Consider the following 12,501-nt stretch of genomic DNA (forward strand, 5'->3'; position numbering starts at 1 on the left):
TCGGTAAAATGTAAAAATCTTAGGAGCCCAAAGTACCTGTTCCGGGGCATTATTTGGGAAAAAGCAGGGGTGGATATTACGGGATCTGTGCTCCAATAGGAGCGTATCGTGGGCTTTTTCACAATGCCCATCATAAGGGTCAGGGCCCAAAATCTTTTAATTTCATGGGAGTCAGTGGGGTACCAGGTCTGGCTTCTGTCTCCTTGGTCAGCTGCCTGACACTGGGCTGCATAGAGGTTTGTTTGAGCTGCTAGCAGCTCAAAAAACTCGGGGGCAAACATTAAATGGAAAAATGACTTTGGCTCGCTAGCATCGATGTCACATCTGATGCCAGGAGTCGCAGTAAAAGCAGGGATTACTGGGTCTATCATATTTGGGGGCACCCAATTATATTTAGAGTCAGGCTCTCCACGCCTGGCTTTGCCAGATGGACCCTGGCCATCATCGTCTTCCTCTGACTCGTCATTATCTGACGCACAGCAGGATTCCTCAGATATTGGATCAATATCTGATGCAGTCAGAGTGGCCTCGGCGTCTGACGCCGTCAGAGTGGCCTCGGCGTCTGACGCGGTCAGAGTGGCATCGTCATCAGACTGAGTGAGGCAGTCATGAGCCTCCTCAGCGCTGAAGACATGTTGCGCCATTGTACCTACCTGGCCAATTTCTAAAACACTACACTATCCCCAATATATAATGTGGTTTTGCACTAAGCACTGCAGCTCTGCAAAACGAACTCTCTCTGTCTCTATCTCTCTCTCTCTCTCTCTCCCCCAGTGTCGCACATCCGGCAGTAATGTCACTGACCTGGATGTGGTTCAGTCCCCCAAGGCTAATGACACACCAAGTTGTTACAGGGGATCGGGCTGCAGGGGGGGGTCCAGGCTGTCAAACGACAGCCTGTTCTCCCGTGCAGCGGCAGGGATGTGTTCCTGACGCTGCACGAAAGGCTAGACGTCCCGGTACGTCTATAGGGGATTGAAGGGGTTAAAGATCCAATGTATTCAGTGAATGTATTTTTATTTTCTTAGGAATCTATCCTGTTGGACAGAACTCCCACACGAAAGAAGACATAAGAGAGAGATGTAGAAGAAAGTATTCTGATTGTACTCTCGCTAATTGATTAATTGAATGCTGTCACGATTATGTTACTGATATCCATCTGTTCTGTGGTTGAACAATTAACCTTCAGATGGAACAAACATGGTGTAAAAATGATGTTATTAAAAGAGAGAAATCTTGTAAAAATATTGTTTAAAAATCATGTGTATAAAATCGTGTATATAAAAAGTATATGAATAAAAACGCTTATATGCAATTTTAATTAGTATGTGTGATAAAATATGTTGTAAATAAAAACTTAATAAAATAAATATAATTTAAAAAAGAAAAAATAAATTTTGATTGTTTGAAAAGGGAATTAATACACAAAAAATGAATGGATTCACAAAAAAATGGATATATCGAATTCTACATTCAATCCGTCTTTCTTGTAGGTTTGAAATTTATATATCCATTCAGTTTCTTTTCTTGATAGCATATCTTTTACATCTCCTCCCCGCCAGTGGGGGGATACTAAATCTATCCCTATTACTTTAAAATCGGAAAACGAGAATTTATTACATTTTATACAGTGTCTTGGGACATCTATATTCATTAAACAATATCGTTTTTATTGCACTATTTCGTTTCTTATCTTCTACACAGAAGCTCCTAAGACGAAAGAAAGTATGGATTTTTGACGAGCTTTCTATTTCTAATACACTTGTGAGTGCAACAAACATCTCTATTTTTATTTTTATCCTTACATCACATACAGAAAAATATTTTGTTATATCTTACAGAAAATATATTTTGAGCATGAATGTCTATGTGTAAGGGTGAGTGAGCATTGATAAAGTATTATATATTGGAAACAATATTTATTTTATTCAACAATCGTTTTGCTTCAGATAATAAACATATAGACAGTGTTATGAGAATCCACACGAATTCCGTACACAAAACAGATAAATGAAAAAGCGACAGATCACGAACAGTAGCGTAATCGCTGCCAGGAATAAAGATGGCGGGTGCGCATTGCTATTGGGAGGACGTGTCATCAGTTCTGACCAATAATGAGCGAGCATTCAGCCGCTAGAATGCGTGGACCAATCCCAGCGCTCTTTTCTCGCCAGTTGAGCAGGAAGCAGGAAGCGACGTTGTGTCAGAATGCTGTGAGGGACTCCGGTACGAGTGACAGGACATGAACCCGCTCCTGCTCCCTGTGTGTTTGGGGTTCGTGGTCGCCCCGCCGGTACAGAATGCCAAGGAGAGCCGGTTTAGTGAGCAGGTGACCGCATGCCTTTATGTTTAAATGGGCCGGTGTTGGGGCTCTTGGAAGTCTGTAGTACCGCCAAATACCTTTATTCTGCATCCGCGCTACCGGCTGTCACAGGTTTCACCTGCACATTCACACTCATTTGTAATGTTCGTGTTTGCGTGAATTAGTAATTATATGGCGTCATTAGAGCTCATTTATGTCATAAGAGAACTGAAACATGGTACATGCTAACAGGGAGGATAAAAAGGAAGGCCGTAGGCCGTAGACTATAATAAAAGGGGCATAAAAAGTGATTTTTTTTTGAATTTTTATAAACCCTACATCTTAAAGTTTTAAGACTATTACATTCCTCTTAGGATGTCCTCCTTCTAATAGGAATGTTTTGCTATAATTCTTGTGTCCCGGAGTAACACGAGCACTTTGTATGGTCAGGAGATTGTTGTCTACACCCGTGTAGTTTACGGTGTTGCCGTGTTGTTACTGTTATGTCGGCCGTGTGGAGATGTATGCGGGTCCGCGCCTGTGTGCGCCGCTGGAGATAGCGGTTTGTGTGATCATTAGAGGAGGTTCTGGGTCCCTGACCGTTATTCACAGTTAGTGTGCCAGAAGGGGTCCGCGATGTGTCTGTTCCAGATATTCTATTATAGTGCTTGTTTTTTTTTCCTTCTTTTAAGGATCGACATTATTATGTATCTCCAGTGCTGAGTGTACTTTTGTTTTGTTTTATTATGTTCTGTGGTCAGTATGGCTAGCAGGTAATCTCTTTAGTGCCGACAGATTATACTTCCAGGAGGTCTGCCCTTTCCCATCTTTCTCTGGGTTTAGATGAAGAGCTGGTATTCTTTTTTGGTGATTTTTAATGGAATAACTCTTGAGGCTCTTTATCTCACCCATCTTTCCTGCGTTCCAACGGCACGTTGTGTTTGCTAATCCAAGTTTAAAAGGCTAATCAATCGTTAAAAAAACCTTTTGCAATTGATACATGAAAGTGACCCCACATTTTGGGTCTTCTAATCGGGGTCGTCTTCTAATCAGACCTCAAATAGAGGTCTGATTATGAGACTAAGATCCAGATCCCCCGCACCGCTGCAGGGGACCTGGATCCTCCTGTCTCCCCCCCCATACACACACTTACCGGTGCTTCCTGCTGTGTTGCCGGGGCAGCGATCCGCGTACACAACGTCCGCTGCAGCCGGAAGGAGGTGTGGCTAGCAGCGGGGGTTGTCTGCGTCCGTCGCGTATACCTTCCCCGGCTGTCAGAGATCAGAGTTCCTCGCACCGGTGCGGGGAACTCTGATCTCTGACAGCCAGGGAAGCTATATGAGACGGACGCAGACAAACCCCGCTGCCAACAAACCCCGCTGCAGCGGAAGGAGATGTTAACCCGCTGCCCCGGCAAAACAGCAGGAAATTGGAAGCACCGGTAAGTAAGTAAGTGTGTGTGTGTGTGTGTGTGTGTGTGTGTTAAATGGGGGCATAGGGCATTTCTGGAATGCCTTATACCCCTATATGCCACTCTGGCACTTAGGGGGTTAAAAAGCATATTATGGGGCAGAGTGGCATATAGGGAGGTATAAGGCATTTCACCTCCCTATATGCCACTCTGCCCCATAATATGCCTTTTAACCCCCTAAATGCCAGAGTGGCATATAGGGGTATAAGGCATTTCTGGAGGCAGAGTGCTCTATACAATGCCTTTTAACTCCCTTAATTCCACTCTGCCTCCTGGAATGCCTTATACCTCCCTATATGCCACTCTGCCCCATAATATGCATTTTAACCCCCTAAATGCCAGAGTGGCATTTAGGGGTATAAGGCATTTCTGGAGGCAGAGTGGCACATAGGGGGTCAAAAGGCATACCATGGGGCACAGTGGCATATAGAGGGTTAAAAGGCATATCATGGGCCACAGTGCCATATTGGAGTGGCAAGCCTGGGGGCAGATGTGCGTAACTGGGGGACAGGTTGGAAAATACAAGGAATTAAAAACAAAAAAAATATTTTTCTCAATCATAGCTTTATAAAAAAAATAGTTTACATGAATTAACATTTTCTGGTAAAACTTTTTTCCTTTAGGGTCGTCTTATATTCAGGCTTTTTCTTTTTTTCCTAAATTAATATTCAGATTTGGGGGGTCGTCTTATAATCAGGGTCGTCTTATAATCGAGCAAATGCGGTAGTTAGATTAGATGGAATTATTATTACCCTTTATCTGTTCAGAGAAAGAAATTAAGATGCGCTGTACAATTAAATTGGAGCAGTTAACACATTAGTAGTTGAGAACCCTGCATGTGAGCCATTATCACCCTTTATAGCATTTTAAACAATTGCTGTGTTTTAGGGAGTGACAGATGAATGATTAAATGTTAAATGGTTAAATGTCCAATGTAATAAGATGTTTTGTGTTTTTTTCTGGAGTCAAACTAAGTGAAATTATATCTTTTTTTTTTTTCCCCTACGGAATGACAGCACTGGGTCAGTGTTCATAGGAATAAAACGTAGATTTTGGTACACACATACTTAGTACAGTCACAGGTTCTAAGAGTCAGATTAAGTGAAAATATAGCTGTGTGCTAGAGAATGACAGATGAATCCCTATAGGGTATAATAAGAGAAAATAAGTTGTTTCACTGCCGAAACGCTGTGGCATATCCTATAGGTCGTCAGCACACATTTTCCCATTAATCTCTTCCGTGTCCCCATCTTCTTTCTTGGTCATCTTCTTCCTGATTTCTGCTCGGCTATGCTGGCTGGCGAAAAAGGTATGAGGACATTGAGAGTGTGATAGTGAATGGAGCACTAATAATAATAATAATAATAATAATAAAAACAAAAACAAAAAAAAAACCCTGAATCTCATCCAAACCGAAAGGTGCAGGAAAGGAAAAATTGAAATTGTGTCCAAATCATTTTTGGTCCATGTACTCAAGTCTAGTTAAACATTCAGTGATTAATATGCCCCCTTTAACTGCCTTGTATTGTATTATAAAAAATACAGCATGCTTTTTTTGGATGAGGCTGGCAGAGATAGTTTGAGTTTGGTAGAATTATGAATATTATGTGTTTTATTAATTTCATTATAAAATAAAAAATTAAAACCCCCTATATTATAACAGAAAAGTGTTAATTGGTTCTCTGCCTTAATAATCTTATTATTATTATTATTATCTTTTATTTATATAGCGCCAACAGTTTACGCAGCGCTTAATACAATACATAAATTCAAGGGGTCTGACGAGACAAACCGATACATTTGGTGGAGAGGACCCTGCAAGCTTACAATCTTGAGGGAATGGGGTGACAAACATAAGGCACAGAGGAAGGGTGAGAGGTGGTGTGGGGGTATCAGTGATGGGGTGAGAGGTAGTATGGTGGTCATGTCAATGACAAGGAAGTTCTAGAAGCTAAGATGGTAGATGGTAGTAGAAGTGTGGATCAGGGGGTCGCGGTGGATGGAATCTACTTGGTTTTTGCCAAGGCGTTTGACTCGGTTCCACACAATAGGTTAGTATTCAAACTGAAGGAAATTGGCCTAGATGCAAATTCTTGTTCTTGGGTAGAACATCGGCTTAGAGGTAGAGAACAGAGAGTTGTTATAAATGGTAAATTTTCAAGCTGGTCAAAAGTGGTAAGTGGTGTCCCTCAGGGTTCTGTTCTGGGACCAATTTTATTCAACATATTTATAAATGACCTGGCAGGAGGCATTGAAAGTCATGTTTCTGTGTTTGCAGATGACACAAAACTAGGTAAAGTTATACAGGGCGAGCAGGATATTAATGTGCTGCAGAGGGATCTAGATAGACTGGGGGACTGGGCACTCAAATGGCAGATGAAATTCAATGTAGATAAATGTAAAGTTATGCACTTCGGGGTAGCGAATGCACAAGCAACCTACACCCTAAACGGTAGTGAATTAGGGGTAATGACAAATGAGAAGGATTTGGGAATTGTTATAGACAACAAACTAGGCAACAATGTGCAGTGTCAGTCTGCGGTTGCTAAGGCCAGTAAGGTATTGTCGTGTATAAAAAGGGGCATCAAGTCGCGGAATAAAGATATAATTTTGCCTCTGTATAAATCAATGGTAAGGCCGCACCTTGAATATGCTGTGCAATTTTGGGCGCCTTTTCTGAAGAAGGATATCATAGCACTAGAAAGGGTGCAGAGGCGGGCTACAAAATTAATAAAAGGAATGGAGCAATATAGTTATGAAGAAAGGTTAACTAATTTAAATCTGTTTAGTTTAGAAAAACGTCGCCTCAGAGGGGATATGATAGCATTATATAAATATATTCGGGGCCAATACAAACCATTGTGTGGAAATCTGTTCATAAACAGGACTATGCATAGGACACGTGGTCATGCATTTAGACTGGAAGAAAGGAGATTTAGACTAAAGCAGAGGAAAGGGTTTTTTACAGTAAGGGCAGTAAGGATGTGGAATTCTCTGCCTGCAGAGGTAGTTTTATCAGAGTCTGTACAGACGTTTAAACTGCAACTGGATGGATACCTGGAAAAACATAATATTCAGGGATATAATCTTTAATTATGGGGAAACAGCTTATTGATCCAAGGAGAAATCTGACTGCCATTTTGGGGTCAAGAAGGAATTTTTTTCCCTGGTTAGTGCAAAATTGGAAAGAGCGAAGCCAGGGTTTTTTGCCTTCTTTTGGATCAAACAGCAACAAATTAACAGATATAGGAAAGGCTGAACTTGATGGACGCATGTCTTTTTTCAGCCTATGTAACTATGTAACTATGTAACCGGAGCAAAAGTGGTAGATGTGTTAATTTTTGCGTTTTAATCTAGGATGGTGGCCATTGAATCGAAATATCCTCTAGACTGTAAGTTTACGGACCGGTCTCTATTTACTTAACGTAAATGATCGTTTTTAATCTGTCAGTTCTAGTTTTGTCAGACTCTGAATGTATGGACTATAGGAATATATTCTAAATATATATTATATTATAAATAAAAGATAATATTCTTGATGTTTTTCAGCACGGAAACACGATCAGCACGGTCAAAGTGACAGTGTCCAGCTTACCGTGGAATGAGGAGAACTCTGGTCTCGTATATATATAAAGCTTCCGCATGAAGAGGACGTGTTGGCGGGTCACCGCCTGTTACCAGCCGCACTAAACATGTCGGTGTTTTAGCAGCAATCAAACGAGGGACTGGATTATAAACAAAACCGAACAACAAATACAGTGGTTTTTTTTTAACGTATTTATTTCATGCTTCTAGTGCCGTTCTGTACACCCAGTGCCCTCCGCGCGGTCTGCCATCTGTACCTCATCTCAAGGAGCTGCCGTGTTTGTGAGGGCGAAATGTTCACCATAAGCAGACATGGAAGTAGTTAACCCATTAAAACGGATAGTCGGCATAGAAAGTATAAATCAAGCTATTATGTGGCTTTTGTTTATATTATGACTAAAGATCTGAACAGTTTTCAATTATTACAGATTAAATGGAATATATGTATGTACTACATGTCTGTGCATAGATGTATAATAAATGTATGAAACGGATCAGGATTTTGTGTAGTTTTTCTCCTTAATAAAATTCCATGAACCCTGGTTGTGCCTCTCTCATCATGGAGGACATCCTTATTGATCCCACAGGTCCCCCCAGGGTTATATACGTGTGTATGCATTTGCTAACACTGTGGGTATCACACTGGGAAAAAAAGGGATCATTAAAACATATTTCACTTTGTACATGAAACATAGCAATGGGAATCAAAAAAAAAAAGAAACATAGGAATAGAGTTTGACTGCAGACTCGCATCTTCACTCAGGAGTCGGGATAACAATATGCCGATCCCATTCATATCTATATTCCCTTACTGTGTTAACCGCCACCACTCAGTCAGGACATACAGCTACATGCCATGGATTTGATGTTTTTATATCCGGAGCCATCTTGGTCAGTGGCGTAAGTACAGGGGCCGACCCTGCGACTGCTTGTCTTCTCGTGCCTTTTTTACACCATTTTGAACCCTTAATCACGTCGCTTCTTTAAATGTCACTTTATTACTCTGTTAGATTATCTTGATTAGAGTCCCCAAGGGTTTTGTTTATACTTGGCGTTCTCTTGGCAATATATATATATATATATATATAATTATAATTATATATATATATACTCTACCATTCAAAAGTACGAGGTCACATAGATCTGTCTCTCTTTTTGTAAGAAAACGAATGTTGTCTATTAAAATGACATGAAATGCATCAGAAATACAGCACAGGCATCATTAATGTTATAAATGACTGAATGATTGTAGCTGTGTTCCAACGGCACGTTGTGTTTAATCCAAGTTTAAATTTAAAAGGCTAATCAATAATTAGAAAACCCCTTTTGCAATTGTTACAGCTAGACATTTATTTTCCAAGTGACCCCACATTTTAGAATGGTAGTCTGTGTGTGATATGTATATATGTGTGTGTGTGTATATACCGTGTATATATATATATATATATATATATATATATATATAATCACACACTACTGTTTCAGAATTATATATTGACATCATAACTGTAAGCGTTGTCTAGCCGGCTTGTCGCTGAGAGTTCCGAGCCCCGCCCTGCTATTGTGATGTAACAGATGTGCCACGCCCTTCTACTGTGACATAGTGTAGGTTATAAAAGCACTGGCCGTTAGGCCAACAGATGCTTTTGTAAGCTGACAGTACAAGATGAGGAGCATAGCTCTGGTTTTCGTTGTTACTGTTCTGATCCATGTGATCTTTACTTTGGAGATTTACACAAATAGCTGGGCTGTGCACATACCTGATGGCTCTGTAGAGGCAGAACGTATTGCACAGAAATTCGGTTTCATCAACCTTGGCCAGGTGGTGCTTGGCAGTGATTTCTACCATTTATCTCATCGTGGCATTCAAAGGAAATCCTTCAGCCCTCACTGGGGTAGAAATATTCAACTGAAAAAAGAACCCAAGGTTAGCTGGTTTGAGCAGCAGACGCTGAGGAGAAGGGAGAAAAGACAGCCTAGTATGGTTCCCACAGACCCCCTCTTCAGCTTGCAGTGGTACCTGGGTAAAAATCTTGACTTAGGCATCCAGACTGCTTGGAACCGTGGATATACCGGACGAGGCGTGGTGGTGACCGTTCTGGATGATGGGCTTGAAAAGGACCACCCCGATCTCGCATTAAACTATGATCCGGAAGCGAGTTATGATTTTAATGACGACGATCCTGACCCTCAGCCCCGATATAACTCATCTAATGAGACCAACCACGGGACCCGCTGTGCAGGCGAGGTGGCTGCGGTTGCCAATAATGATATCTGCGGCGCTGGAGTAGCATACAACGCTAGAATAGGAGGTGTGCGAATGCTGGATGGGATAGTCACAGACTTTGTTGAAGCTCAGTCGTTGAGTTTGAACCCACAGCATATTGACATTTATAGCGCCAGCTGGGGTCCCACTGATGATGGAAAGATACTGGATGGACCAGGAATGTTGTCTTCTGAGGCTTTTTACCAAGGAATACTAAATGGCCGCCGTGGCCTTGGATCTATCTTTGTTTGGGCATCTGGAAACGGTGGCAGGAATGACAACTGCAACAGTGACGGCTACTCCAACAGTATCTACACTGTTGCTGTTGGGGGTGTCACAAATCATGGAACAGTCCCTTGTTACAGTGAGGCGTGTGCATGCAAACTTACAAGCACTTACAGCAGCGGTGGTGGTGAGGAAGAGACTTTTATCACCACTGATATACGCCACACGTGTACAGATAAACACACCGGGACTTCAGCCGCCACTCCACTTGCTGCCGGGATCCTTGCTTTGGCATTGGAGGCAAACCCAGCTCTTACATGGAGGGATATACAACATATCGTGGTAAGAGCGTCCAGTCCTGCCCACCTAATGGCTGACGATTGGGTCATAAATGGAGTGGGAAGAAAAGTGAGCCACTTTTTCGGCTACGGACTCTTGCATGCTGGACGAGTAGTGGAGCTGGCCGAAACATGGGAGACAACGCAGCCTCAAAGAAAGTGCCTCATAACAATTGTGAGCACCCCTAAAAGAGTGCATTCAGATCTGATTTTGACTTACAATGTCACTGCCTGTTCTGGGTCCCCCAATCACATAACATCCCTTGAGCATGTCCAAGCCCAAATGACCCTCAGCTACAGTCGCAGAGGTGACCTGGAAATCTATCTTACCAGTCCTATGGGCACCCGTTCTGTGCTGATGGGCAAGAGACCACATGATACCAGCACTGATGGGTACAGAGATTGGTCCTTCATGACCACACAATCTTGGGATGAAAATCCATTGGGCCTTTGGACCTTAGAATTTAGGAACAGAGGAAGCTACACCAACCACGGATTTCTACATCACGTCACGTTGATTTTGTACGGGACAGATGAACACATGATGTCCAGGAAAATCAAGAAGTCTGTCATGAGAAAGTGTCTGAGGCGGGATAGAAATGGGTCGTGCATAGAATGTTTGGCACCATATTATACCTTTGGAAAGCTCTGTCTATCTTACTGCCCTGCCAAATACTTTAAGTCTACGCAGAGAGCGGAGGTGTCAGAGCCCAGCAGCTTTCACCTTGTTCGTTCTTGTGCCGCTTGCCACCCATCCTGCTTTACGTGTAAAGGGTCGTCTGCCAATAATTGCACTTCCTGTTCCCCTTTATACGAATATAATGGAAAAGACAACTCATGCGTAAGATCTGACTCCCCAAGTGTAGACTTACAGAACGCCTCATTCATCCGGATCCCTCAAACAACATTAGTGGCAGTGATAATGAGTGCGGCCATTGTAATGGTTATGGGACCGCTGGTGGTTTTCATTCACTGGTATCTACGAAAAAGATCACGAGTAGACCCCAGTCCCGTCTGATGGGCAACCACCGTGCTCTAAATCAGATCTGGAATCTGCGCAGGGAGGAGATTTCCTTTGCTTTTGAACACTGATGAGGACAAATTCAACAAGGGAGAGTAGAGACCCAACCTGACGCGGATAGCACTGTTACACCAATAAAATTCCTTTTACTATTTGGCAAAAATACCTTTTCCTTGCTATATTTTACAAATTTAGATTTTAAGTACCTGGAAATTTTATGTTGAATAATAAAACAATTAAACCGTGCTCGCATGCTTGAAGGAAAAGCTTAGACCGATCTCAGATTTCATATCTTGTGTGGATTCCAAAACAAGAATCAAGCATTCTATAGCAATGCACATTGATTAAAGATTGGAAATACATCATTTTTATGTGACTTAATGTCACCACTGACATGTTTGGTTTTATTTTGCATTTAAGTGACTTAAAAGTTATGTAATACCCCAGATCCTTACATCACAATATAGAACGGAAAAGAAACACCTTCACGAGTGGGTAGGTCTTAAAAAATGAATATGAAATAAATTACAGTACCCTACAAATCTTGCTGCTCCCGCAGATCAACACTCCTCATAAGTGTTATAACAAATGATGTATAGGCAAAGGTCGGGGCGCATAGATATGTGGGAAAAAATAAAACAAATATAGTGTAATAAGTTAATACGAAAAAAATAAAAATAGAGATGTTTGTTGCACTCACAAATGTATTAGAAATAGAAAGCTCGTCAAAAATCCATACTTTCTTTCGTCTTAGGAGCTTCTGTGTAGAAGATAAGAAACGAAATAGTGCAATAAAAAAGATATTGTTTAATGAATATAGATTAAAAACTTACAAACAAGTAGGCATAACAACTGGGTTATGCGTAAGAGCAGTGTCCTTTATAAAGATAAGTGGATGATCATCAAGTCCATGTAAAGTCCAGGTTTTCAATAGTTGTAAAGTTTTCCAAAATATCTCAACGCGTTTCACCAATTCTGGCTTCCTCAGGAGAAAATTTAAGAAATCAATCTGTATCCTGTCTGTGTTTTCGCGGTTCTTTTAAAGGTCCCGGCTCGCCGTCTTGTTCTATTTGCGTCATTTCGACGTCATCACGTTTAGTCTTTTTTCTTTTTTCTTTTCTTTTTTAATTCCTCAGGATGAAATAACGGCAGATGTTGTGGAACCCTCTGTTTCATTCTGTCAACGGGACTCGTAGTCGGCAGTATTCGTAAATCGGTAAGTGTGTAAAATAGATTTATACAGTTAAAAACATGACATATAGAATGTTTTTCATTTAACTATCTTTTCTAGTT

General features: G+C 41.4%; 1 pseudogene; it reads left to right on the forward strand.

Moving 5' to 3' along the window:
- The first annotated feature begins 9,024 nt into the window (after positions 1 to 9,024).
- LOC149281632 (proprotein convertase subtilisin/kexin type 4 pseudogene) lies at positions 9,025 to 12,354 on the forward strand (annotated as a pseudogene).
- Positions 12,355 to 12,501: the final 147 nt, after the last annotated feature.

The sequence above is a fragment of the Sceloporus occidentalis genome, unplaced genomic scaffold, assembly GCF_023333645.1.
Source record: "Sceloporus occidentalis isolate IW3139 unplaced genomic scaffold, rSceOcc1.0.p SCAF_130, whole genome shotgun sequence".
Lineage (NCBI taxonomy): Eukaryota > Metazoa > Chordata > Lepidosauria > Squamata > Phrynosomatidae > Sceloporus > Sceloporus occidentalis.